General features: G+C 42.4%; 1 long non-coding RNA gene across 1 annotated transcript in view; it reads left to right on the forward strand.

Moving 5' to 3' along the window:
• Positions 1-27,905, forward strand: part of LOC147364434 (uncharacterized) — a 154,610-nt gene that overhangs the window by 46,231 nt on the left and 80,474 nt on the right. The window contains exon 2 of the long non-coding RNA XR_015134469.1: positions 26,823-27,028. This is a non-coding gene — a long non-coding RNA (uncharacterized LOC147364434). The remainder of the gene's footprint in view (positions 1-26,822; positions 27,029-27,905) is intronic.

Below are 27,905 nucleotides of genomic sequence, written 5' to 3' on the forward strand. Positions count from 1 at the left end.
CTCTTGGAATTCTTTCTGGTAGACAAGGCCTCTCTCTCATTGCTTTCTAGCTCCTGGGGGGATAAGTGTATATCAGAATATCCTTGGGTGAAAAATATTTTTCAACTTTTTCAGGCACTCCACCCCCACCCCTGGTCTGATGCTCTTTGGAGCTCACTGCCATTCACTGAGTTATGAAAAATTTCCTCAGGTAGGATTGTGATAGCAATTCCAATGTGTGGGTTTTATTTCACTCTGCACAAAGCAATTCTCTGACACCAGCTGGGTGTCCTACACTTTAACTCAGTATTCACACTATCTACCTGGAGATGACATTAGATCCCCTAGGTTAACAGCTCAGTTCCACAAGACTGCCCACTCCCACTTTAGATGTGAATCCAAGATTGTCACTTGTGGTTCTAATAGCCTATAGATCTGAGGTTTCCATGACCCCACTTGGTTAATTTGCTAGAGAATTTCACAGAAATCATAGAAACATTTTCCTTAGTAGATTACCAGTTTATTTATAAACATATATAATTTAGGAACATCCAGATGGAAGAAATGCATAGGGCAAGGTGTGAGGAAAGGGCAGAGTTTCCAAGCTGTCTTAGCTTGCCACTCTCCCTGAATCTCTGCATATTCACCAACCTGGAGGCTCTCCCAAACAGGTCCTTTGGGTTTTTATGGAGGCTTGATTATATTAGCATGATTGGTTAAATAAATCATTGGCCATTGGCAACTGAACTCAATCTTCAGCCCTTCTTCCTTCCCTGGAGGTCAGGGATGGGACTGAAAGTTCTAATCCTCATATCTCATGGCTGATTTTCCTGGCAATCAGCCCCCATCCTTATGTGCTTTCCACAAGCCCCTTATAAACATAAACTCAGGTGTGATTGAAAAGCGTTGGTTATAAATATCATGACACGTTTATCACTCTTATCACTCAGGAAATTCCAAGGGTTTTGGAACTTTGAGCCAGTTTATTATAAGTCAGACTGTCACACCAGTATTCTTCTGTGCACCTCTTCACACACCATCTTTAGCCCTACCAAAATCTCTATTTTATCCCTTTCCTTAAAGAATCTATCTTCTTTGTTTCTGGAATTTTCTCACTAAGGTGGTTTTGGCATTTCCCAGCCATGTATCGCTATCCTGTATATATGAAAGGGTGGGAAGTGCTTGATATTATTGAATGTGTGCTAAGTAGCTTCAGTCGTGTCTGACTCTTTGCGACCCCACTACCCCATGGTAGCCCGCCAGGCTTGCCATGCCCTCCTGTAAGGTATCTTCCCAATCCAGGGATCAAACCCACATCTCTTACGTCTCCTGCATTGGCAGGCAGGGTTCTTTACAACTAGTGCCACCTGGGAAGCCCATTATTGAATGAGTTCAGATTAAGGCTCTAGAGACATGAGTTGTGGTAGTTTTGGGACCAGTCCACAGGGGGCTTTGTATCCTCCATCATGGCTGGGCTCAGGGAGGCCTGGCCTGACAAGGATACTCAGAAACAGAGATGGCTTTGCCTGTGGTCTTTAATCTCTTTTCTCCTCAGAGAGTCTCAGACTCTGTAAAACCTTTCTCATGACTTTGTGGTTAATGAAGCCTGTGTGTGTGGGTTCTGCTCCAGGGCTCACAGAGTTCTGTCTGTCAGAGCCTGCCTTTTCCTCTGGCTCCTGTGTCCTTGTCAGGCCGAATGAGCTCTTCCCCTGGGAAGCCCTCTTGATCACAGCTGGACCTTCTGGTAACTTTCCACATGCTCTCCGGCTGTCCTAACTGTCCACCCAGTACCTGATATGCTATTTTTTTCCCTTAATGTGATTGGTTTCTTAATGTGAAATCCCAGTTGGGTTCTCTCATAATCATTATTGCTCTAAGATACACAGCTACAATCATGTTAACAGCCTTAAAAATGATAATTGTGGAAACAGCTGTTATTCACCCATACTTGTTCACAGTGTTAGAAACCACAGCCATATTCCCACAGCAGTAATAGAAGCTGCCATTTATAGAGAGCTTATGATGTGTTAGGCATTAACATTTTATATTCTTTCTCATGTTAACTATCTGTGGTAGGAGCTACTATTTACAGATGCAGAGATGAGGTGCAGAGAGATTAAATGAATTACTGAGTGTCATACAGTTGATAAATGGTAGGGTGGGGAGTACCTGACTATGTGGCCAATATTCCCCTCCTGTTGCCAGAGCCAGCATGCTACATAATTCCTGCTGCTGCTGTCTGTGACCAGATTCCCTCTTCTGGGCATATGGGGGCATGCCCTAGACACTTTATATCCAGCATGGATGTTTGTGAGGGCTGGGAGCCCAGGTAAGATCAGAAAAAGTTAATGTTAAGATTCCTCCTCACAGGACCCAGAGCACCATCCTGACTGAAGCATTTTCTCCCACTGCCATCTTTCTCCTCCCTGTGTTCACCACTGGGAGAAAGAAAGGTCGGGAACAGGCAATGACTAGAGCTACTTGTGAATGGAAGTCAGTCATTCTGCCACCCTTGGAGTACTGCTGAAGTTTTTCAAATTGTGGTGCTACAGAGGATTCTTGAGAGTCCCTTGGATAGCAAAGGGATCAAACCAGTTCATCCTAAAGGAAGTCAACCCTGAATATTCATTGGAAGGACTGATGCTGAAACTGAAGCTCCAATACTTTGGTTACCTGGTGCGAAGAGCCAACTCATTGGAAAAGACCCTGAGGCTGGCAAAGATTGAAGGCAGGAGGAGAAGGGAACAACAGAGGATGAGATGGTTGGATGGCATCACTAACCCAATGGATATGGGTTTGAGCAAACTCCAGGAGATAGTGAAGGACAGGGAAGCCTGGGGTGCTGCAGTCCATGGGGTCGCAGAGTCAGACACGATTTAGCAACCTAACAGCAACAACGACTGGAGGCAAAATTGTGTTGCATTGGGTGGTGGCATGTGAAAGAGAGGGAAAGCAGGTTGGTTCTCTTGATTTCTTGAAGGGATGGGAGGTGATGTCTGTCAGCCTTAGAAGCAGCTGCCATCTCTCTTGCTCTCCTGTCCATCTGGCTTTGTAGTTGGCCTGTCAAAATTAGATACGGGCTAAGCTGAAGGCATTATTCCAAGAAAAAGTTGCCTGTACTTTATAGTTCAATATAGATGGTCATCCTAGCAACTGTTCTTCTGTCTTTACCAGAGGGAAGGAGAAGGAAGGTTTGCCAAACTTTCTCAAGAAGCAAATTACAGCATGGAATTCTGTTGACCTCTGTTCAGTTCTCTTTTGAAAATTCTAGGCTGTCAAGAGCAGGAAGCTTTTCCAACACAGCTGCATTATTCCAACAGCAGGGTCACAGTAACTCCTGCTGCCCTGCCTATATTGCTTGGAGAATTTTGTGTATGTGCATGTCTTTTATTCTATTTTTCCATCTGGTGACTTTTGTTTTCTTCTAAATGGTGCTGTTTAAATGCTTTTCACAAATGCAATCTTGAAAATAAACACATCGAATGGATAAGAACAAAAGGAGATCCATTTTTGATGCTCATCACTGCTGAGAGTTTCCTCAGCTGCAGGAAGATGGGGGCAGGGGCAAGGAGATGAATGGATTGTCAGAATGAAACATCACCCAGTGGTGCTGCCGGAATTGGAATCTAGTCAGACAACATGAATAGTGTCCAGGCACCCATTTGAACTGAAGGCCTCAACAACTGGGCACTTCAGATCAACTGTGGGCCTTGAAAACTTTGGAGTCTCATCTCCTAGTTGGCAATTCCCAAAAGCCTGAGTTTCATGCCTCCAATACTTCCCAATAGAGAGAAGACGGTAGCTAGATTGTCATTTCATCCCTCAGGGATTTCCCCACTCACCTGCTTTAGTACATACCCTGTCCACTCCCCTATGGTCACTGCCTTAATTTGGGGCCTCCCCCCAAAAGCAGATGCTGAGACAAAGATTTGAGTACAAGTTAGCTGATTTGGGAGGGGCCACAAACTCCAGTAGGAAAGTGATACAGGGAAGGAAAGCAGTCAATGAAGGGTACGTTAAACCCTAGCTATCCCAATAGGATCCTTTACAACCAAAGATGGAGAATCTCTATACAGTCAGCAAAAATAAGACCAGGAGCTGACTGTGGCTCAGATCAGTTCAGTTCAGTTCAGTCGCTCAGTCGTGTCTGACTCTTTGCGACCCCATGAATCGCAGCACGCCAGGCCTCCCTGTCCATCACCAACTCCTGGAGTTCACCCAAACTCACGTCCATTGAGTCAGTGATGCCATCCAGCCATCTCATCCTCTGTTGTCCCCTTCTCCTCTTGCCCCTAATCCCTCCCAGCATCAGCGTCTTTTCCAATGAGTCAACTCTTCGCATGAGGTAGCCAAAGTATTGGAGTTTCAGCTTTAGCATCAGTCCTTCCAAAGAACACCCAGGACCGATCTCCTTTAGAATGGCCTAGTTGGATCTCCTTGCAGTCCAAGGGACTCTCAAGAGTCTTCTCCAACACCACAATTCAAAAGCATCAATTCTTTGGTGCTCAGATTTCTTCACAGTCCAACTTTCACATCCATACATGACCATTGGAAAAACCATAGCCTTCACTAGATGGACCTTTGTTGGCAAAGTAATGTCTCTGCTTTTGAATATGCTATCTAGGTTGGTCATAACTTTTCTTCCAAGGAGTAAGCATCTTTTAATTTCATGACTGCAGTTACCATCTGCAGTGATTTTGGAGCCCAAAAAAACTAAAGTCTAACACTGTTTCCCCATCTATTTCCCATAAAGTGATGGGACCGGATGGCTCAGATCATGAACTCCTTACTGCCAAATTCAGACTTAAATTGAAGAAAGTAGGGAAAACCACTAGACCATTCAGGTATGACCTAAATCACATCCCTTATGATTATACAGTGGAAGTGAGAAACAGATTCAAGGGATTAGACCTGATAGACAAAGTGCCTGATGAACTATGGATGGAGGTTCATGACATTGTGCAAGAGGCAGGGATCAAGACCATCCCCAAGAAAAAGAAATGCAAAAAGGCAAAATGGTTGTCTGAGGAGGCCTTACAAATAGCTGTGAAAAGAAGGGAAGCAAAAAACAAGGGAGAAAAGGAAAGATATACCCATCTGAATGCAGAGTTCCAAAGAATAGCCAGAAAAGATAAGAAAGTCTTCCTCAATAATCAGTGCAAAGAAATAGAGGAAAACAATAGAATGGGAAAGACTAGAACTCTCTTCAAGAAAATTAGAGATACCAAGGGAACATTTCATGCAAAGATGGGCACAATAAAGGATAGAAGTGGTATGGACCTAACAGAAGCAGAAGATATTAAGAAGAGGTGGCAAGAATACACAGAAGAACTCTACAAAAAAGATCTTCATGACCGAGATAATCACAATGGTGTGATCACTCACCTAGAGCCAGATATCCTGGAATGCGAAGTCAAGTGGACCTTAGGAAGCATCACTATGAACAAACCTACTGGAGGTGATGGAATTCCAGTTGAGCTATTTCAGATCCTAAAAGATGATGCTGTGAAAGTGCTGCACTCAATATGCCAGCAAATTTGGAAAACTCAGCAGTGGCCACAGGACTGGAAAAGGTCAGTTTTCATTCCAATCCCAAAGAAAGGCAATGCCAAAGAATGCTCAAACTACCGCACAGTTGCACTTATCTCACATGTTAGCAAAGTAATGCTCAAAATTGTCCAAGCCAGGCTTCAACAGTATGCGAACTGTGAACTTCCAGATATTCAAGCTGGATTTAGAAAAGGCAGAGGAACTAGAGATTAAATTGTAAATATACCTTGGATCATCAAAAAAGCAAGGGAGTTACAGAAAAATATCTACTTCTGCTTTATTGTCTATGCCAAAACCTTTGATTGCATGGATTTCAACAAACTGTGGAAAATTCTTAAATAGATGGGAATATCACACTACCTGACCTGCCTCCTGAGAAACCTGTATGCAGGTCAGGAAGCAACAGTTAGAACTGGACATGGAACAATAGACTGGTTCCAAATTGAGAAAGGAGTACATCAAGGCTGAATATTGTCACCCTGCTTATTTAACGTAGATGCAGAGTACATCATGAGAAATGCTGGACTGTATGAAGCACAATCTGGAATCAAGATTGCTGGGAGAAATATCAATAACCACAGATATGCAGATGACATCACCCTTATGGCAGAAAACAAAGAAGAACTAAAGAGTCTTTTGATGAAAGTGAAAGAAGAGAGTGAAAAAAATTGGCTTAAAACTGAACATTCAGAAAACTAAGATCATGGCATCTAGTCCCATCACTTCATGGCAAATAGATGGGGAAACAATGGAAACAGTGATAGATTTTATTTTTGGGGGCTCCAAAATCACTGCAAATGGTGACTGCGGCCATGAAATTAAAAGATGCTTTCTCCTTGGAAGAAAAGTTATGACCAACCTAGACAGAATATTCAAAAGCAGAGACATTATTTTGCCAACAAAGGTCCGTCTAGTCAAAGCTATGGTTTTTCCAGTAGTCATATATGGATGTGAGAGTTGGACTATAAAGAAAGCTGAGTGCCGAAGAATTGATGCTTTTGAACTGTGGCGTCAGAGAAGACTCTTGAGAGTCCCTTGGACTGCAAGGAGATCCAACCAGTACATCCTAAAGGAAATCAGTCCTGAATATTCATTGGAAGGACTGATGCTGAAGTTGAAACTCCAGTACTTTGGTCACCTGATGTTAAGAACTGACTCATTTGAAAAGACCCTAATGCTGGGAAAGAGTGAAGATGGGAGGAGAAGGGGACGACAGAGGATGAGATGGTTGGATGGCATCACTGACTCAGTGCACATGAGTTTGGGTAAACTCCAGGAGTTGGTGATGGACAGGGAGACCTGGCATGCTGCAGTCCATGGGGTTGCAAAGAGTCAGACACGACTGAGCGATTGAACTGAACTGATCCCAGCAGGCGAATAGAGCTCAGTCCTGAGGGGAGCTCTGGAAAAGAGTGTTGAACACATCTCTCAGGATGCTTCCAGTGACAATGAGAGAGCTCTCATGGTCCAACTCTCACATCCATACACGACTACTGGAATAACCATAGCTTTTACTATATAGATTTTTGTTGGCAAAGTGATGTCTCTGCTTTTTAATACACTGTCTAGATTTGTCATAGATTTTTAAAATTTTATGGAACAAGCATTTTTAAATTTAATGGCTGCAGTCACCATCTGCAGTGATTTTGGAGCCCCCCCAAAATAAAATCTGTTGCTGTTTCCATTTTTCCCCCATCTGTTTGACATGAAGTGATGGGACCGAATGCCATGATCTTGGTGTTTTAAATATTGAATTTTAAGCCAGCTTTTTCACTCTTCAGGGTAATTCCTTGCACTTCTGGAACTTCTTTGCATGTGGGCTGAGGGCCTGCTCACAGTTCTGGAGGAAAGGTCCAGGCACAGGCATACTGGCAGCTTGAGGTTGGCGGCAATGAACTGACAGATCCATGCAGTAGTTATGGGGTGCTGATAGTGTCTGCTCTCATCTCACATATGGTTTAAGGCAAATGACTCCCTCAGAATCAGAGTGATAGAACCACATCTGCAGGGTTTTTCTCACCTTCATGGTATTTTGTGTTTACTTCCGTCATTACCCCCACATCAGAACTATGTTCCTTTCTCTGACTGGATATACCTTGTGATAATCAAAAAGAATTGGTTCCTTGCCTTTCCAGATAAAGGTGTCAAGCATTATGGCTCAAAGGCCCATGGCGGGAATGGCCACAGGGCCCTGGGCCCCAGCTATTACATGAGAAATAGCATTTTGCTGAGGGCAGGATGTCAAATGTCACAAGTGGTTACTTTATCCTTTGCTTCCTCCCTAGGAGTATGTAGCCCACAAGAGAAGGGGCAGATTCAGTTCAGTTCAGTGCAATTCAGTCATTCAGTCGTGTCCGACTCTTTGAGACCCCATGGACCACAGCACGTCAGGCTTCCCTGTCTATCACCAACTCCCGGAGTTTACCCAAACTCATGTCCATCGAGTCGGTGATGCCATCCAACCATCACGTCCTCTGTCATCCCCTTCTCCCCCTGCCCTAAATCTTTCCCAGCATCAGGGTCTTTTCAAACGAGTCAGCTCTTTGCATCAGGTGGTCAAAGTATTGGAGTTTCAGCTTGAACATCTGTCCTTCTAATGAACACTCAGGACTGATCTCCTTTAGGATAGACTGGTTGGATCTCCTTGAAGTCCAAGAGATTCTCAAGTGTCATCTCCAACACCACAGTTCAAAAGCATCAATTCTTTGGCACTCAGCTTTCTTTATAGTCCAACTCTCACATCCATGCATGACTACTGAAAAAACCATAGCCTTGACCAGATGGACCTTTGTTGGCAAAGTAATGTCTCTGCTTTTGAATATTCTGTCTAGGTTGGTCATAACTTTCCTTCCAAGTAGTATGCATCTTTTAATTTCATGGCTGCAATCACTATCTGCAGTGATTTTGGAGCCCCCCAAAATAAAGTCAGCCACTGTTGCCCCCTCTATTTGCTATGAATTGATGGGACCAGATGCCATGATCTTAGTTTTCTGAATGTTGAGCTTTAAGCCAACTTTTTCACTCCCCTCTTTCACTTTCATCAAGAGGCTCTTTAGTTCTTCTTCTCTTTCTGCCATAGGATGATGTCATCTGCATATCTGTGGTTATTGATATTTCTCCCAACAATCTTGATTCTAGCTTGTGCTTCATCCAGTCCAGCATTTCTCATGATGTACTCTGCATCTACGTTAAATAAGCAGGGTGACAACATATAGCCTTGATGAACTCCTTTCCTGATTTGGAACCAGTCTGTTGTTCCATGTCCAGTTCTAACCATTGCTTTCTGACCTGCATTTGGATTTCTCAAGAGGCAGGTCAGGTGGTGTGATATTCCCATCACTTGCAGAATTTTCCACAGTTTATTGTGATCTACACAGTCAAAGGCTTTGGCGTAGTCAATAAAGCAGAAATAGATGTTTTTCTGGAATTCTCTTGCTTTTTCAATGATCCAGCAGGTGTTGGCAAGGGACAGATTAGAGGACCAGTATCAGTTATACTGCCTTTAGCAGCAATAACAGAAAAACTCAGTTCAAACTTGTTTAAACACACAGAAAATTTATTTTATTTTACTGAACAAGGAGTTTGAGGTAGGTTGCATGTGTGTGTGCATGCTAAGTTGCTTTGAAAGTGAAAGTGAAGTCGCTCAGTCGTGTCCGACTCTTTGCGACCCTGTGGACTGTAGCCCACCAGGCTCCTCCGTCCATGGGATTCTCCAGGGAAGAATGCTGGAGTGGGTTGCCATTTTCTTCTCCAGTGGATCTTCCAGACCCAGGGATTGAACTTAGGTCTCCTGCATTGCAGGCAGACGCTTTAACCTCTGAGCCACCAGGGGGTTTTATAAAAGTTGCTTTAAGAGCAGATCAGATCAGTCGTTCAGTCGTGTCCGACTCTTTGAGACCCCATGAATCGCAGCATGCCAGGCCTCCCTGTCCATCACCAACTCCTGGAGTTCACTCAGACTCATGTCCATCGAGTCAGTGATGCCATCCAGCCATCTCATCCTCTGGTGTCCCCTTCTCCTCCTGCCCCCAATCCCTCCCAGCATCAGAGTCTTTTCCAATGAGTCAACTCTTCGCATGAGGTGGCCAAAGTACTGGAGTTTCAGCTTTAGCATCATTGCTTCCAAAGAAATCCCAGGGCTGATCTCCTTCAGAATGGACTGGTTGGATCTCCTTGCAGTCCAAGGGACTCTCAAGAGTCTTCTCCAACACCACAGTTCAAAAGCATCAATTCTTCAGCGCTCAGCCTTCTTCACAGTCCAACTCTCACATCTATACATGACCACAGGAAAAACCATAGCCTTGACTAGACGAACCTTTGTTGGCAAAGTAATGTCTCTGCTTTTGAATATGCTATCTAGGTTGGTCATAACTTTCCTTCCAAGGAGTAAGCGTCTTTTAATTTCATGGCTGCAGTCACCATCTGTAGTGATTTTGGAGCCCAGAAAAATAAAGTCTGACACTGTTTCCACTGTTTCCCATCTATTTCCCATGAAGTGATGGGACCGGATGCCATGATCTTCATTTTCTGAATGTTGAGCTTTAAGGCACCTTTTTCACTCTCCACTTTAACTTTCATCAAGAGGCTTTTGAGTTCCTCTTCACTTTCTGCCATAAGGGTGGTGTCATCTGCATATCTGAGGTTATTGATATTTCTCCTGGCAATCTTGATTCCAACTTGTGTTTCTTCCAGTCCAGCATTTCTCATGATGTACTCTGCATATAAGTTAAATAAACAGGGTGACAATATACAGCCTTGACGTACTCCTTTTCCTATTTGGAACCAGTCTGTTCCATGTCCAGTTCTAACTGTTGCTTCCTGACCTGCATACAGATTTCTCAAGAGGCAGATCAGGTGGTCTGGTATTCCCATCTCTTTCAGAATTTTCCACAGTTGATTGTGATCCACACAGTCAAAGGCTTTGGAATAGTCAATAAAGCAGAAATAGATGTTTTTCTGGAACTCTCTTGCTTTTTCCATGATCCAGCAGATGTTGACAATTTGATCTCTGGTTCCTCTGCCTTTTCTAAAACCAGCTTGAACATCAGGAAGTTCACGGTTCACATATTGCTGAAGCCTGGCTTGGAGAATTTTGAGCATTACTTTACTAGCGTGTGAGATGAGTGCAATTGTGTGGTAGTTTGAGCATTCTTTGGCATTGCCTTTCTTTGGGATTGGAATGAAAACTGACCTTTTCCAGTCCTGTGGCCACTGCTGAGTTTTCCAAATTTGCTGGCATATTGAGTGCGGCACTTTCACAGCATCATCTTTCAGGATTTGGAATAGCTCAACTGGAATTCCATCACCTCCACTAGCTTTGCTGTCCAAATCTTTGTGACCCTAAATAGACTGTAGCCTGCTGGGCTCCATTGCCCATGGAATTCTTCAGGGAAGAATACTGGAGTGGGTTGCCATGCCCACCTCTAGGGGATCTTCCCAACCCAGGGATTGAACCCGAGTCTCTTACATCTCCTGCATTGGCAGGCAGGTTCTTTATCACTCGCACCACCAGGAAGCCTTTCAGATAGAGTGCTCTGGGCTAAATTCAGTGGTTCTGATTTTTTCACCCCCATGCTTTGCTATATTCAGTGTGCTGATCTTGTTTTGGGGTGTATCCCTTTTTAATAAGTTGGCTGCTGCAGGTCTAAGTCTTATGTATAAACACATACCACTGTAGCTTGTCACCAAGATGTGGAAACCCAAGCCATGCCACACAGGGACAGGCCCTGTGTAGATGTTCTGGCTAACAGCCAGCTGGAGTCCCAGCCATCAACCAGCACCAACAGCCAGAGTGTGAGGATACCTCCGGATGATTTCAGGCCCCCTCATCATTGAGTTTTCCCAGCTGAGGCTCTAGACACAATGGAGCATGTTACCCTGTCTGAGTCACTGACCCACAGAATCCAAGAGCATGATACTATTTTATGTCATTAAGTTTTAGGGTGGTTTTTAATGCAGTAATAGGAACTGAAACATCGTTCCTGGTGGCGTTTGTGTTGATCATAAGGGAAATCTGATGAGAATGAGAGGAACTTGTGCTACTCAGTATCTGAAGCCCTCTACATCTTAGAGAGGGGCCCAGAATCCATAGGGGAGAGGAAGTTGGTACAGTGACCTGGCACTTGACAAAGGCCAGGAAGGTTTCTTTTCAAGAGTTATGGGTCTGTCATCCTGGAAACACCAAGAGAGGGCTTTCCAAGGAAGTTTTTTTTTTTTTTTTTTAATTAATTAATTTATTTATTATTTGGAGACTAATTACTTTACAATATTGTAGTGGCTTTTGCCATATATCAACACGAATCAGCCACCAGTGTACACATGTCCCCCATCCTGAAATCCCCTCCCACATCCCTCCCCATCCCATCATCCCTCAGGGTCATCCTAGTGCACTAGCCCTGAGCACCCTGTCTCATGCTTCAAACCTGGACTGGCGATCTATTTCACATATGGTAATATACATGTTTCAATGCTATTCTCTCAAATCATCCCACCCTCGCCTTCTCCCACAGAGTCCAATAGTCTGTTCTTTATATCTGTGTCTCTTTTGCTGTCTCAAATATAAGGTCATCATTACCATCTTTCTAAATTCCATATATATGTGTTAATAAACTGTATTGGTGTTTTTCTTTTTGACTTACTTCACTATGTATAATAGGCTCCAGTTTCATCCACCTCATTAGAACTGATTCAAATGCATTCTTTTTAATAGCTGAGTAATATCCCATTGTGTATATGTACCACTGCTTTCTTATCCATTCGTTTGCCAATGGACATCTAGGTTGCTTCCATGCCCCAGCTATTGTAAACGGTGCTGCGATGAACAATGGGGTACACGTGTCTCTTTCAATTCTGGTTTCCTCGGTGTGTATGCCCAGCAGTGGGATTGCTGGGTTGTATGGCAGTTCTATTTCCAGTTTTTTAAGGAATCTCCACACTGTTCTCCATAGTGGCTGTACTAGTTTGCATTCCCACCAACAGTGTAAGAGGGTTCCCTTTTCTTCAGCACCCTCTCCAGCATTCATTGTTTGTAGACTTTTGGATAGCAGCCATTCTGACTGGCGTGAGATGGTACCTCATTGTGGTTTTGATTTGCATTTCTCTGATAATGAGTGATGTTGAGCATCTTTTCATGTGCTAGTTAGCCATCTGTATGACTTCTTTGGAGAAATGTCTTTTTAGTTCTTTGGCCCATTTTTTGATTGGGTCATTTATCTTTCTGGAGTTGAGCTGTATGAACTGCTTGTATATTTTTGAGATTAATTCTTTGTCAGTTGCTTTGTTTGTTATTATTTTCTCCCATTCTGAAGGCTGTCTTTTCACCTTGCTGATAGTTTCCTTTGTTGTGCAAAAGCTTTTAAGTTTAATTAGGTCCCATTTGTTTATTTTTGCTTTTATTTCCATTACTCTGGGAGGTGGGTCATAGAGGATCCTGCTGTGATTTATGTCAGAGACTGTTTTACCTATGTTTTCCTCTAGGAGTTTTATAGTTTCTGGTCTTACATGTAGATCTTTAATCCATTTTGAGTTTATTTTTGTGGTTTTAGAAAGTGCTCTAGTTTCATTCTTTTACAAGTGGTTGACCAGTTTTCCCAGCACCACTTGTTAAAGAGATTGTCTTTAATCCATTGTATATTCTTGCCTCCTTTGTCAAAGATAAGGTGTCCCTAGGTGCGTGGATTTATCTTTGGGCTTTCTATTTTGTTCCACTGATCTGTATTTCTGTGTTTGTGCCAGTACCATACTGTCTTGATGACTGTAGCTTTGTGGTGTAGTCTGAAGTCAGACAGGTTTATTCCTCCAGTTCCATTCTTCTTTCTCAAGATTGCTTTGGCTATTCGAGGTTTTTTGTATTTCCATACCAATTGTGAAATTATTTGTTCTAGTATGTGAAAAATACTATTGGTAGCTTGATAAGGATTGCATTGAACCTATAGATTGCTTTGGGTAGTATACTCATTTTCACTTTATTGATTCTTCCGATCCATGAACATGGTATATTTTTCCATCTATTTGCATCCTCTTTGATTTCTTTCACCAGTGTTTTATAGTTTTCTATATATAGGTCTTTTGTTTCTTTAGGTAGATTTATTCCTAAGTATTTTATTCGTTTTGTTGCAATGGTGAATGGGATTGTTTCCTTAATTGCTCTTTCTGTTTTCTCATTGTTAGTGTATAGGAATGCAAGGGATTTCTTTTTGTTAATTTTATGTCCTGCAACTTTACTATATTCATTGATTAGCTCTAGTAATTTTCTGGCGGTTTCTTTAGGGTTTTCTAAGTAGAGGATCATGTCATCTGCAAATAGAGTTTCACTTCTTTTCCAATCTGGATTCCTTTTATTTCTTTTTCTTCTCTGATTGCTGTGTCTAGAACTTTCAAAACTATGTTGAATAGTAGCGGTGAGAGTGGGCACCCTTGTCTTGTTCCTGACTTTAGGGGAAATGCTTTCAGTTTTTCACCATTGAGGATAATGTTTGCTGTGGGTTTATCATATATGGCTTTTATTCTGTTGAGGTATGTTCCTTCTATGCCTGCTTTCTGGAGGATTTTAATAATAAATGGATGTTGAATTTTGTCAAAGGTTTTCTCTGTATCTATTGAAATAATCATATGGTTTTGAATCTTTCAATTTGTTAATATGGTGTATCACATTGATTGATTTGAGGATATTGAAGAATCCTTGCATCCCTGGGATAAAGCCCACTTGATCATGATGTATGATCTTTTTAATATGTTGTTGGATTCTGTTTGCTAGAATTTTATTGAGCATCTTTGCATCTATGTCCATCAGTGATATTGGCCTGTAGTTTTCTTTTTTGGTAGCATCTTTGTCTGGTTTTGGTTTTAGGGTGATGGTGGCCTCATAATATAAGTTTGGCAGTTTACCTTCCTCTGCAATTTTCTGGAAGAGTTTGAGTAGGATAGGTGTTAGCTCTTCTCTAAATTTTTGGTAGAATTCACCTGTGGAGCCATCTGGTCCTGGGCTTTTGCTTATTGGAACATTTTTGATTACAGTTTCGATTTCCATGCTTTTGATGGGTCTATTAAGATTTCCTATTTCTTCCTGGTTCAGTTTTTGAAGGTTATACTTTTCTAAGAATTCATCCATTTCTTCCAAGTTGTCCATTTTATTGTCATATAGTTGCTGATAGTAGTCTCTTATGATCCTTTGTATTTCAGTGTAGTCTGTTGTGATTTCTCCATTTTCATTTCTAATTTTGTTGATTTGATTCTTCTCCCTTTTTTCCCTTATGAGTCTGGCTAATGGTTTGTCTATTTTATTTATCTTCTCAAAGAACCAGCTTTTAGTTTTGCTGATTTTTGCTATAGTCCCCTTTGTTTCTTTTTCATTTATTTCTGCCCTAATTTTTATGATTTCTTTCCTCCTACTAACCCTGGGGTTCTTCATTTCTTCTTTTTCTAGTTGCTTTAGGTGTAAAGTTAGGTTATTTGTTTGATTTTTCTCTTGTTTCTTGAGGTAAGCTTGTATTGCCATAAACCTTCCCCTTAGCACTTCTTTTACTCAATCCCATAGGTTTTGGGTTGTTGTGTTTTCATTTTCATTTGTTTCTATGCATATTTTGATTTTTTTTAAATTTCTTCTGTGATTTGTTAGTTAATCAAAGCATGTTGTTTAGCCTCCATATGTTTGTATTTTTAATAGATTTTTCCTGTAGTTGACATCTAATCTTACTGCATTGTGATCAGAAAAGATGCTTGAAATGATTTCAGTTCTTTTGAATTTACCAAAGCTACATTTATGGCGCAGGATATGATCTATCCTGGAGAATGTTCTGTGTGCACTTGAGAAAAAGGTGAAATTCATTGTTTTGGGGTGAAATGTCCTATATATATCAATTAGGTGTAACTGGTCCATTCTATCATTTAAAGTTTGTGTTTCCTTGATAATTTTCTGTTTGGTTGATCTATCCACAGGTGTGAGTGCAATATTAAAGTCTCCCACTATTATTGTGTTATTGTTAATTTCCCCTTTCATATATGTTAGCATTTGCCTTACATATTGCGGTGCTCCTACGTTGGGTGCATATATATTTATAATTGTTATATCTTCTTGGATTGATCCTTTGATCATTATATAATGTCCTTCTTTGTCTCTTTTCATGGCCTTTATTTCAAAGTCTATTTTACCTGATATGAGTATTGCTACTCCTGCTTTCTTTTGTTCTCCATTTGCATGAAATATCTTTTTCCAGCCCTTCACTTTCAATCTGTATGTGTCCCTTGTTTTGAGGTGGGTCTCTTGTAGATAGCATATAGAGGGGTCTTGTTTTTGTATCCATTCAGCCAGTCTTTGTATTTTGGTTGGGGCATTCAACCCATTTACACTTAAGGTAATTATTGATAAGTATGATCCCATTGCAATTTACTCTGTTGTTTTGCATTTGAGTTTATAAACCTTTTCTGTGTTTCCTGTCTAGAGAAATCCTTTAGCATTTGTTGAAGAGCTGGTTTGGTGGTGCTGAATTCTCTCAGCTTTTCCTTGTCTGTAAAGCTTTTGATTTCTCCTTCATATTTGAATGAGTTCCTTGCTGGGTACAGTAATCTGGGTTGTAGGTTTTTCTCTTTCATCACTTTCATCACTGCCATTCCCTTCTGGCCTGAAGAATTTCTATTGAAAGATCAGCTGTTATCCTTATGGGGATCCCCCTGTGTGTTATTCGTTGGTTTTCCATTGCTGCTTTTAATATCTGCTCTTTGTGTTTGATTTTAATTAATTTGATTAATATGTGTATTGGGGTGTTTCACCGTGGGTTTATCCTGTTTGAGATTCTCTGGATTTCTTGGACTTGGGTGGCTATTTCCTTCCCCATTTTAGGGAAGTTTTCAACTATTATCTCCTCAAGTATTTTTTCATGATCTTTCTTTTTGTCTTCTTCTGGGACACCTATGATTCAAATGTTGGGGCATTTAATATTGTCCTAGAGGTCTCTGAGGTTGTTTGGATAATTCTTTTAATTCTTTTTTCTTTTTTCCTCTCTGCTTCATTTATTTCCACCATTCTATCTTCCACCTCACTTATCCTATCTTCTGCCTCAGTTATTCTATTGTTGGTTCCCTCCACAGTGCTTTTGATCTCAGTTATTGCATTATTCATTACTGATTCTTTTTTATTTCTTCTAGTTCCTTGCTAAGTATTTCTTGCATCTTCTCAATTCTTGTCTCTAGTCTATTTATTTATCTGTAACTCCATTTTGTTTTCAAGATTTTGGATCATCTTTATTATTATTATTCTGAATTCTTTTTCAGGTAAACTCCCTATCTCTTCCTCTTTTGTTTGGTTTGGTGGGCATTTATCATGTTCCTTTACCTCTGAATATTTCTCCACCTTTTCATTTTGTTTAGATTGCTCTATTTGGGTGGCCTTTCCGAAGGCTGGAAGTTTGTGGTTCCCCTTTATTGTGGAGGTTCCTCCCTGTGGGTGGGTTAGACTAGTGGCTTGTCAAGATTTCCTGGTTAGGGAAGCTTGTGTCTGTGTTCTGGTGGGTGGAGCTGAAAATGTTCTCTCTGGAGTGCAATAAAGTGTCCAGTAGTGAGTTTTGGGGTGTCTATGGGTTTGGTATGACTTTGGGCTGCCTATATTTTAATGCTTAGGCTGTGTTCCTGTGTTGCTGGAGAATTAGCATGGTATGTCTTGCTCTGGAACTCGTTGGCTCTTGGGTGGAGCTTGGTTTCAGTGTAGGTATGGAGGCTTTTGGATAAGCTCTTGTTGATTAATGTTCCCTGGAGTCAGGAGTTTTCTGGTATTCCCAAGTTTTGGATTTAAGCCTCCTGCCTCTGGTTTTCAGTCTTATTCTTACAGTAGCCTCAAGACTTCTCTATCCATACAGCACAGATGATAAAACATCTAGGTTAATGGTGAAAAGATTCTCCACAGTGAGGGACACAGAGAGAGGTTCGCAGAGTTACTTGGAGAAGAGAAGAGGGAGGAGGGAGATAGAGATGACCAGGAGGAGAAGAGGGGGAATCAAAAAGGGCGAGACCAATCTAACCAGTAATCAGTTCCCTAAGTGTTCTCCACAGCCTGGGACACCCAGAGAGATTCACAGAGTTAAATAGAGAATAGAAGGGGAGGGAGGAGATAGAGGTAACCTGGGGGAGAAAAGGGAGAGTCCAAAGGGGAGAGAGCAATCAAGCCATTAATTAAATTGAACTCCTGAGTAAAAATGGGTACTGAAGATTAAATTCTTAAAGGTACAAAATTGATAACAAATACCAAAAAGCAAAGATTAAAAATCTAAAGTAGAGGTTAGACTCTCAAAAATGTAATATTAAAAATACAAAACAAACTCAATCACAAAATTATAAACATATATATATGAAATTTGCTTTAAAATAGGGTCTTTTTTTTTTGCAAGGTAATTGTAGGTTATAAAAATGAAAATTAAAGGAATAATAAGGAACTTAAAAATTAAAAATAAAAAAATTAAAAAATGATAACAATAAAAGTATAGCTAGAAATTTGTCTGGAGCTGTTGAGGGCAGTGTGGGGTCAGTTCAGTTTCAGATAGTTCCTTGTTCCAGCTTATACTTCTTCTCAAGGTCTATCAGACCCTTTCAATGCTTAGTCAATGTAAACTACAGGATTTTAATCTGTTGTACCTGGCACTTCCAGAGCAGTTTCCCCTTCTTTGTTTATTTTGGCCTCCTCTGTTTGCAAGTCTCTTCAGTGTCTAATTTCCTCCCTGACATAAGGGGGTGAAGGTGGTCACTTATTTAGGCTCACTTGTTCAGTTGTGTTGTGGGGAAGGAGGAACACTGCAAGCAAATATCACTGGTGTGTGTGGGGAGTGCTCACAGTGTATGGACCACACTGGGCTTGCCCCAGCTCATAGGCTGCGTGTGCTTTCCTGGGCTACACTGCTCAGGCTCCAGGTTGCTCTGCAGGGGTGCTGTCCAAAGCGGGCCCTGCATTTTGTGCACTTCCCAGATCTAAGCTGCTCAGTCAGGTTCAGGTTCTTGGGTACTCCACAAAGGCACAGACTCAGTTGGGCATGCATTTTGTGCCCTTCCCAGGTCCAAGCAGCTCAGGCAAGCAGGTGCTTGGCAGGTGAACTGTCCCAGGTGGACCATGCATCTTAATCACCTCCCCAGTCCTGGCTCTTTGGTTTCCTGGGTATGCTGCAAGAGAGCCATCTCAGGTGTGCTGCGTGTCTCCTCTGGCAAGCTGATCTCAGGCTGCAACCCTCCTGGCAGATGTCAACCATCCAGGATCCCAGGAAGACTTGGTTAGCAACTGGGAGCCTGCTCACAGTTTGGTGGAGGATGCCATCTCTGGGGCCGAGATTGCCCTTTGCCTTCTGGCTCTGGCTGTTGCCCACCTGCCTCTCTGCCTCCAGTTGGGGGAGGGGGCCAGTCTGCAGCCAGCTAGCTCTCCTTTGGTATTCACTCAATCATTTGTTCTGTGAGTGGGCCAGGCTGCGCCTTAGGTTAGAGCTTTTCACAGGAAAGTTCTCTCTCTTTTTTCTCTCTCTGGCTACCCCACAGTTTGGGTTGCTATCTCACTGTTAGCTCCCTCAGATTGTCCTCAGGGCATTCAGGCCCGGTCCTTACCCTAAGCATGCAACCCACACTTCCCTGTCCAGCCTCTGCTCAATGGTGGCAGACCCAAGGCTCTGTTGGAAGTTGTGGTTAGGTGCTTTTTCTGTGGGTTTTTTTTTTTTTTTCTTTCCTCCCAGTTACGTTGCCCTCTGAGATTCCAAAACTCCCCACAGACCCACTGGTGACAGAGTTTCCTGCTGTTTGGAAAACTTCTCCTTCACAACTCCCTCCCCAGGGTGGGTCTCCATCCCTAACTCTTTTGTCTCTCATTTGTCTTTTATATTTTGTTCTACCTCCTTTCGAAGAGAATGGGCTGCCTTTCTGGGTGCCTGGTATCCTCTGCCAGTGTTCAAGCATTGTTCTGTGGAAGCTGCTCAGCATTCAAATGATCTTTTGATGGATTTGTGGGGGAGAATGTGGTCTCCCTGTCCTATTCCTCTGCCATCCTAGGTCCAGCTCCTCAAGAAAGGTTTTCGGGGTTGGGGCCCTCAGGAAGATCCTTAAAGAATGGTTTCAAAGTCTTCTGAAGACTCCCCAGATCCCATTATATTAAGATGTATCCAGAATCTGAGCACCTCTCACCATATCCAGTAACAACTATTTTCCAATCACTTTTTGTCTGAAATTGGATACTGAATTTGGCTACTACTGAATTGGCTCCTAAGTCACCTCCCTGTTTCTCTCTTGTCACACTACAGTTCATCATCCATGAAGTGGCCAGAGTGGTTCTTTTCAAATATGCCAGATCATTTGTAACTGGTCTGCTCAGAACCTTCCCCATTGGCCTGAGTGTGAAAGGCTGTATATAATCTGCACCTCCTACCTCTCTCCAGCTTCGTCTTTGACATACTTATCCTCTGTGGACTCTCATCCAGCCACATGGCCTTTTGTTCCTCAAATATGCCAAGTACCTTCTTACCATGAGTCTTTGCATTGCTTTCCCCCTCATCCAGAATGTTCTTCGTGGATAACTGCATGGCTTATTACCTCACTTAACTTCAGATTTTACATGGATGCCCTCTGACTGAGGTCTTCTCTGACCATACTCAGTATATCTGCATCATTGTGAGTGCTTGCATGCTCAGTTACTTCAGTTGTGTCCAACTCTTTGCGACCCATGGACTATAGCCCTCCAGGCTCCTCTGTCCATGGGATTTCCAAGGCAAGAATACTGCAGTGGATTGCCACTTCCTTCTCCCGGGGATCTTCCCGACCCAGGGATCAAACTCACATCTCTTATGTCTCTCGCATTGGCAGGCAGGTTCTTTACCACTAGCGCCACCTGGGAAGTCCATTTGCATCCCCGCCACCCCCATTCCCTAATTCTCCAGATTCATTTTCTCTTCTTTGATTTACTCCATGAAACTTATCCCTACCTAACCTTACTATATATTTCACTTATTAACTGGAATTTTAGCTCTATGAGAATAGGGAATTTTGCCTCTTTTAGTCAGTCTGAAACTGCCTGACACAAAATAGATTCACAATAAACAATTTGTTGAATGGATAAATTATCCGACCTCTCCTTAGCAGTTCTACATTTTCAACTTCTGACTGGACAGCACCACCTGGAGGTCCGGCTAGCACCTCAGAGCCACCAGTCTAGATGCTGCTGCTGCTAAGTCGCTTCAGTTGTGTCTGACTCTGTGCGACCCCATGGATGGCAGCCCACCAGGCTCCCCCGTCCCTGGGATTCTCCAGGCAAGAATACTGGAGTGGGTTGCCATTTCCTTCTCCAATGCATGAAAGTGAAAAGTGAAAGTGAAGTCACTCAGTCGTGTCCAACTCTTAGCGACCCCATGGACTGCAGCCTACCAGGCTCCTCCATCCATGGGATTTTCCAGACAAGAGTTCTGGAGTGGGTGCCATTGCCTTCTCGAGTCTAGATGCAGACCTCCACAACCTAGGTCCTCCCAGGGTGCTCTGTGATTGAGGACTCACTCAATGAGGGTGATTGTCTTAGTGCTGGGTGGAATCCCAGATTCACTTCACTTTCCAACAGAAAGGGCAGATAACTCCTCCCACCTCATGAGGTTGTCTTTTTTTGTTTGTTTGTTTGTTTTGCATTATTCTTTTTTTTTTTTTTGTAACTTTAAAAATATTTTTTGTATTGGGGTATAGCCAATTAACAATGTTATGGATAGTGGACTCAGGCATATATATATTTGTTCTCCCCCAAACCTCCCTCCCATCCAGGCTGGCACATAACACTGAGCAGAGTTCCATGTGCTATACAGTAGGTCTGTGTTGGTTATCCATTTTAAATATAGCCATGTGTACATGACCTTCCCAAAGTGCTTAACTATCTGTTCTCCCTCAGCAACCATGAGTTTGTTTTCTAAGTCTGTGAGTCTCTTTCTGTTTTGTAAATATGAGGTTGTCTTGAAAGGAAAAAATGCTAAGCCCTAGGGATTATGTCTGGCAGAAAGCAAATGCCAGTCATTACTATTCCCACCCTGAGCTACTTTTTCCTCTTAAAAGAATACTTTAATTCACCTTTGTACATGTGGTTAAAAATTGTGAAATATTTACCTTTCTTTGATAGATTAACAAGAACTTGACGTGCTTTTAGACTGAGTTGTATTTCACCTGGAGCTTCCCTGGTGGCTCAGTGATAAAGAAACCACCAGCTAATGCAAGAGACACAGGTTCAATCCCTGGGTTGGGAAGATCCCCTGGAGGAGGAAATGACAACCAAATCCAGTATTCTTGTCTGAGAAATCCCATGGACAGAGGAACCTTGTAAGGGTCTTGTCCATGGGGTTGCTAAAGAGGCTAACATGACTTAGTGACTAAACAATGATTTGGGGAAATAAAACTCAAGAGAAATGGGTAGAGAAAGAAAATAACTCCAGCCCTTCAAGATCCAGTGTTACAAAGTCAGAAATATAGATCAATGGAACGAAATAGAAAGCCCAAAGATAAATCCACGCACCTATGGACACCTTATCTTTGACAAAGGAGGCAAGAGTATACAATGGAGAAAAGACAATCTCTTTAACAAGTGGTGCAGGGAAAACTGGTCAACCACTTGTAAAAGAATGAAACTAGAACACTTTCTAAAACCATACACAAAAATAAACTCAAAATGGATTAAAGATCTACATGTAAGACCAGAAACTATAAAACTCCTAGAGGAAAACATAGGTAAAACACTCTCTGACATAAATCACAGCAGGTTCCTCTATGACCTACCTCCCAGAGTAATGGAAATAAAAGCAAAAATAAACAAATGGGACCTAATTAAACTTAAAAGCTTTTGCACAATGAAGGAATCTATCAGTAAGGTGAAAAGACAGCCTTCAGAATGGGAGAAAATAATAACAAACAAAGCAACTGACAAAGAATTAATCCCCAAAATATACAAGCAGCTCATGCAGCTCAACTCCAGAAAGATAAACAACCCAATCAAAAAATGGGCCAAAGAACTAAATCAACATTTCCCCAAAGAAGACATACAGATGGCTAACTAGCACATGAAAAGATGCTCAACATCACTCATTATCAGAGAAATACAAATCAAAACCACAATGAGGTACCATCTCACGCCAGTCAGAATGGCTGCTATCCAAAAGTCTACAAACAATGAATGCTGGAGAGGGTGCTGGAGACAAGGGAACCCTCTTACACTGTTGGTGGGAATGCAAACTAGTACAGCCACTATGGAGAACAGTGTGGAGATTCCTTAAAAAACTGGAAATAGAACTGCCATGAAAGTGAAAGTGAAGTTGCTCAGTTGTGTCCGACTCTTTGCGACCCCATGGACTGTAGCCTATCAGGCTCCTCTGTCCATGGGATTTTCCAGGCAAGAGTGCTGGAGTGGATTGCCATTTCCTTCTCCAGGGGATCTTCCTGACCCAGGAATCGAACCTGGTCTCCCACATTGCAGGCTGACGCTTTACTGTCTGAGCCACCAGGGAAGCCTGCCATGGAAGAACTGCCATACGACCCAGCAATCCCACTGCTGGGCATACACACTGAGGAAACCAGAATTGAAAGAGATACGTGTACCCCAATATTCATCACAGCATTACAATAGCTAGGACATGGAAGCAACCTAGATGTCCATTGGCAGACGAATGGATAAGAAAGCTGTGGTACATATACACAATGGAATATTGCTCAGCTATTAAAAAGAATGCATCTGAATCAGTTCTAATGAGGTGGATGAAACGAGTGTATTATACAGAGTGAAGTAAGTCAGAAAGAAAAACACCAATACAGTTTATTCACACAAAGCAACAGTTAGAACTGGACATGGAACAACAGACTGGTTCCAAATAGGAAAAGGAGTACATCAAGGCTGTATATTGTCACCCTGCTTATTTACCTTAGATGCAGAGTACATCATGAGAAACGCTGGATGGGAAGAAACACAAGCTGGAATCAAGATTGCCGAGAGAAATATCAATAACCTCAGATATGCAGATGACACCACCCTTATGGCAGAAAGTGAAGAGGAACTCAAAAGCCTCTTGATGAAAGTAAAAGTGGAGAGTGAAAAAGTTGGCTTAAAGCTCAACATTCAGAAAACGAAGATCATGGCATCCAGTCCCATCACTTCATGGGAAATAGATGGGAAACAGTGGAAACAGTGTCAGACTTTATTTTTCTGGGCTCCAAAATCACTGCAGATGGTGACTGCAGCCATGAAATTAAAAGAAGCTTACTCCTTGGAAGGAAAGTTATGACCAACCTAGATAGCATATTCAAAAGCAGAGACATTACTTTGCCAACAAAGGTTTGTCTAGTCAAGGCTATGGTTTTTCCTGTGGTCACGTATGGATGTGAGAATTGGACTGTGAAGAAGGCTGAGCGCCGAAGAATTGATGCTTTTGAACTGTGGTGTTGGAGAAGACTCTTGAGAGTCCCATGGACTGCCAGGAGATCCAACCAGTCCATTCTGAAGGATATCAGCCCTGGGATTTCTTTGGAAGGAATGATGCTAAAGCTGAAACTCCAGTACTTTGGTTACCTCATGCGAAGAGTTGACTCATTGGAAAAGACTCTGATGCTGGGAGGGGTTGGGGGCAGAAGGAGAAGGGGATGACAGAGGATGAGATGGCTGGATGGCATCACTGACTCGATGGACGTGAGTCTCAGTGAACTCCGGGAGTTGGTGATGGACAGGGAGGCCTGGCGTGCTGCGATTCATGGGTTTGCAAAGAGTCGGACACAACTGAGTGGCTGAACTGAACTGATGGAATTTAGAAAGATGGTAACAATGACCTTATATTCGAGACAGCAAAAGAGACAGAGATGTAACGAACAAACTATTGGACTCTGTGGGAGAAGGTGAGGGTGGGATGGTTTGAGAGAATAGCATTGAAACATGTATATTACCATATGTGAAATAGATCGCCAGTCCAGGTTTGAAGCATGAGACAGGGTGCTCAGGGCTGGTGCACTAGGATGACCCTGGGGGATGGGATGGGGAGGGAGGTGGGAGGGGATTTCAGGAGGGGGGACACGTGTACACCGGTGGCTGATTTGTGTTGATGTATGGTGAAAGCCACTACAATATTGTAAAGAAATTAGCCTCCAGTTAAAATCAATAAATTCATTTAAAAAAAGATCTAGTCTTAATGATGCTGGCTTAGACTCTTTTTTTTTTTTCCCCCTGCAGCCCCCTGAAGCAGTAGGCAGACTGGGTGCCCACAGCCCTGGCTTTGCTATTGTAGCATCCTTCCCTGCTCATGGTTAATTGCTTTCAGGTTGGCCAGAGTTCCTTCTACGGTCCAGCCAGCCTTCACAGTCCTTGCCAGTCCTGGGCAGGAAGCAGAGCACAGGCCAAACCTGGGGCTTTGGCATCATGCCTGCAGCATGCGGGCCACCTGGGCTCCTACCAGCAGATTTCAGTAGAGCAAAGACTAGACCTTCCTCAGGGAGCCCCAGGGCCACAGATCTGAACCTGTCTTCTTCCCATGTGTTGAAAGAGTAAAATCGTGCTTCTCATGCAAACATAGAATGAACACATGTCAAAGATTTTATTTAACTCACTAATTGAATGAGGCACTGGTAAGATATAACTGTTTCAAAGGAGAAGTCAAAAGACCACAAGTTTGTATGGTATAAAGGAATGTTGACATAATTTTATTTATGGATTTGGATCTTTATTATTGTTTGTAGGGGGTTCCAGAATTTATTTACTTGTCTTTGCTATCCCTTATTTACAATTTTCAGAGGGGCTTCTCAGGTGGCTTAGTGGTAAAGAATCCACCTGTAATGCAGGAGACGTAGAGATGTTTGTTTGATCCTTGGGTTGGGAAGGTCCCCTGGAGAAGGGCGTGGCAACCCACTCCAGTATTCTTGCCTGGAGAATCTCATGGACAGAGGAGCCTGGAAGGCTATAGTCCAAGGGGTTGCAAAGAGTCAGACACAACTGAGCAACTAAACTACAACAAAATGGCTCAAAAGGCAATGGGAGGCACAGAGCTCTCATAGAGTCAGATAATGCGATGACTCCAGCATCCCATTGGAAGGCTATCCAGTAATCTTTTTCACTTGTTTCAAAGTCTAACATGTTTCCTCACCCTTGAATGATTTTCTTGTTTATCTTTTCCATTTCTTGGTTTCTAGGAGAGAGTTTTCCCTCTTTGTCAGAAAAGCTAGGCAAGCCTGGGATTCAGATCTCTATTCTCTTATTTCCTGGGCATGTGGCCTCACTGAAATCACTTCTTCCCTGAGTCCCTGTGTGGATGTGAGGATTAAAGTGCCTGGCACACAGATGTAAACAGAAACAAACCGTTACCTGCAACTTACTCTGTGTGGGATGTGGATCCAAATTTAATGTCAAACCTCTCACTACCCCTATTTTAGAGATGAGGAAACTGAGACAGTGGGTGTTTAAGACACTGACCCAGAGTCGTGCTGTGGGGTCATGCGATGGAGCTGGAATTCAAACCCAGGCCAGCTGGCTCTGCTGTCACACTCAGCCAGCACTCAGGAAATGAAGGTGCCACAGAACTGCTTAGTTTCTTTAATCTAACCACATCCTGACGTGAGTGAGTTGACCAGTTACCCTATAAAGCCAGCTATGGAATTGGTGGTCATGCCTCACTCCTTGGTTGCTCTCTACTCCCGTTTGGCACTGGGGTGGGTGCCATATGACCCACTGCCCTTCCTGGGACCCAGTGTCAAGACTCTCATAACTGCTTGTATTGTTGTTTTTACTTTGTGTTGAAATCTAACATAAAATTTATAGAAATATGCACAGTTCAATGAATTTTCACGAAGCGAATGTATATGCTTGTAAGCAGCCAATCAAGAAACAGAACATGACAGGCACCCCAGAAACTAGCTGGTGCAGAGTGCCCATCAGTACCCCAAGGGTGACCACCACCCAAACTGGTAACATCATAATGCAACCTGCCTTTGATCCTTATGTAAAAGCAGTCATAGTCTGCGTTCTTTTGTGTCTAGCTTCTTTCATTCAATATTCTGTTTATGAGATTCATTTGTATTGTATATAGCTGCAGTTTGTTCATTCTCATTGCTGTGTGAAAATACAATCTTTTTTTCCATTTTCTGATTGATAGACATTTTGGTAGTTTCCAGTTTATGGTTCCAGCACATACCTTTTGGCACACGGAGGTACATATTTTGTGGAGTCTACTTAGCTTTTAAAAGAAAAGTTGTGAGTTGTTTGGCCAAGATGTTTTCTTAACAGCTGCATAGGCTACTTCTCCATTGCTACAATCAGCATGTTTTCTTTTTTCCTTTTCTTCTTTCAGGTCAAGTGTGCTGGCCCATCTGCAGCTCCCTTGATGTGTGCTGAGCACTGCAGTGTTCTAACACATGTGTTCACTACCTCCTTATACCCATCCTGGTTCATGGAGGTGTGTGAACATCGGGACCGAGGCCATCTGACAATCACAGGGGGACCTGAGATCAGCTCAGCAACCAGTGACCCCAGGAACTTCTCCCTTCAGGTAACTGGGTAAGTTTCTCCCCTCCTGGGCAGTGATTTCTACTCCCTGCTCTTCTTCATTCCTTGATGGGAAACCTATTTCTAGTTGTCTTCCCTGTCCTCTTTCATCCCTGAAATGGATACAAAGCACTTCTCCCCTAATCTGTGCTTTTTAGGGCTCACCTCCACCACCTCCTCTCCTTTTTCTTCTCTGCCCTCACTGGGAGCTGCCCTGGGAAGGATCTTTATTTTTACCCATATTTCTGCCCCAGAGCACCAGTCCTGTCTTTCTCAGAGCTGTTTTGATTACTGCTGTTTCCACTTCATCCCCTTTCCCCTCAGGCCGATTTAGTCATTTCCTTACCTGTAAATATGTGTGTTTTGTGTGTGTGTTTTTTTTTCTGGGCAGTCACCCTCTTTCCCTGAAGTGTTCCAGTCTCTGACAAGTGCTTCCTGTCAGCAAGGCTGTCCATAGCTGTGGATGAGAAGGCAGGTCAAAGAGATATACAGTGACTTAGTAAACTATAAATGTCAGTAGAATATGACAAGCAACTAGAAAAGAAGGAATCTGCTGGTCATAATCGACAAAAGAGCAGCCAAGCTGGGCCTTCAGGTTTAGTGTTGAACTTCTTATAACAAGGACAGCAAAAGAAACCAGAGATTATAGAATTGCTGTTATTAGGGAAAAAAAAATATAAAAATAGCTAAAGCATGAAAAATAATAATTGTGATATTTATGAAGAATGAAGTGTGATATTCATTATTCTATCTCCCAAGTCTTATACATAGTAGGTGCTCAATAAATATTTACTTAAGGGATATGTTAATAAAGTAAAATCACTTTCAACTGCTGGCCAATAGTACACAGTGAGTCCTTACTATATGATAAGCAAATGACAGTCTGTGC

Source organism: Bos grunniens, chromosome 10 (genome assembly GCF_055505025.1).
Source record: "Bos grunniens cultivar Pamir isolate PY7600 chromosome 10, Bosgru_T2T1.0, whole genome shotgun sequence".
NCBI classification, from domain to species: domain Eukaryota; kingdom Metazoa; phylum Chordata; class Mammalia; order Artiodactyla; family Bovidae; genus Bos; species Bos grunniens.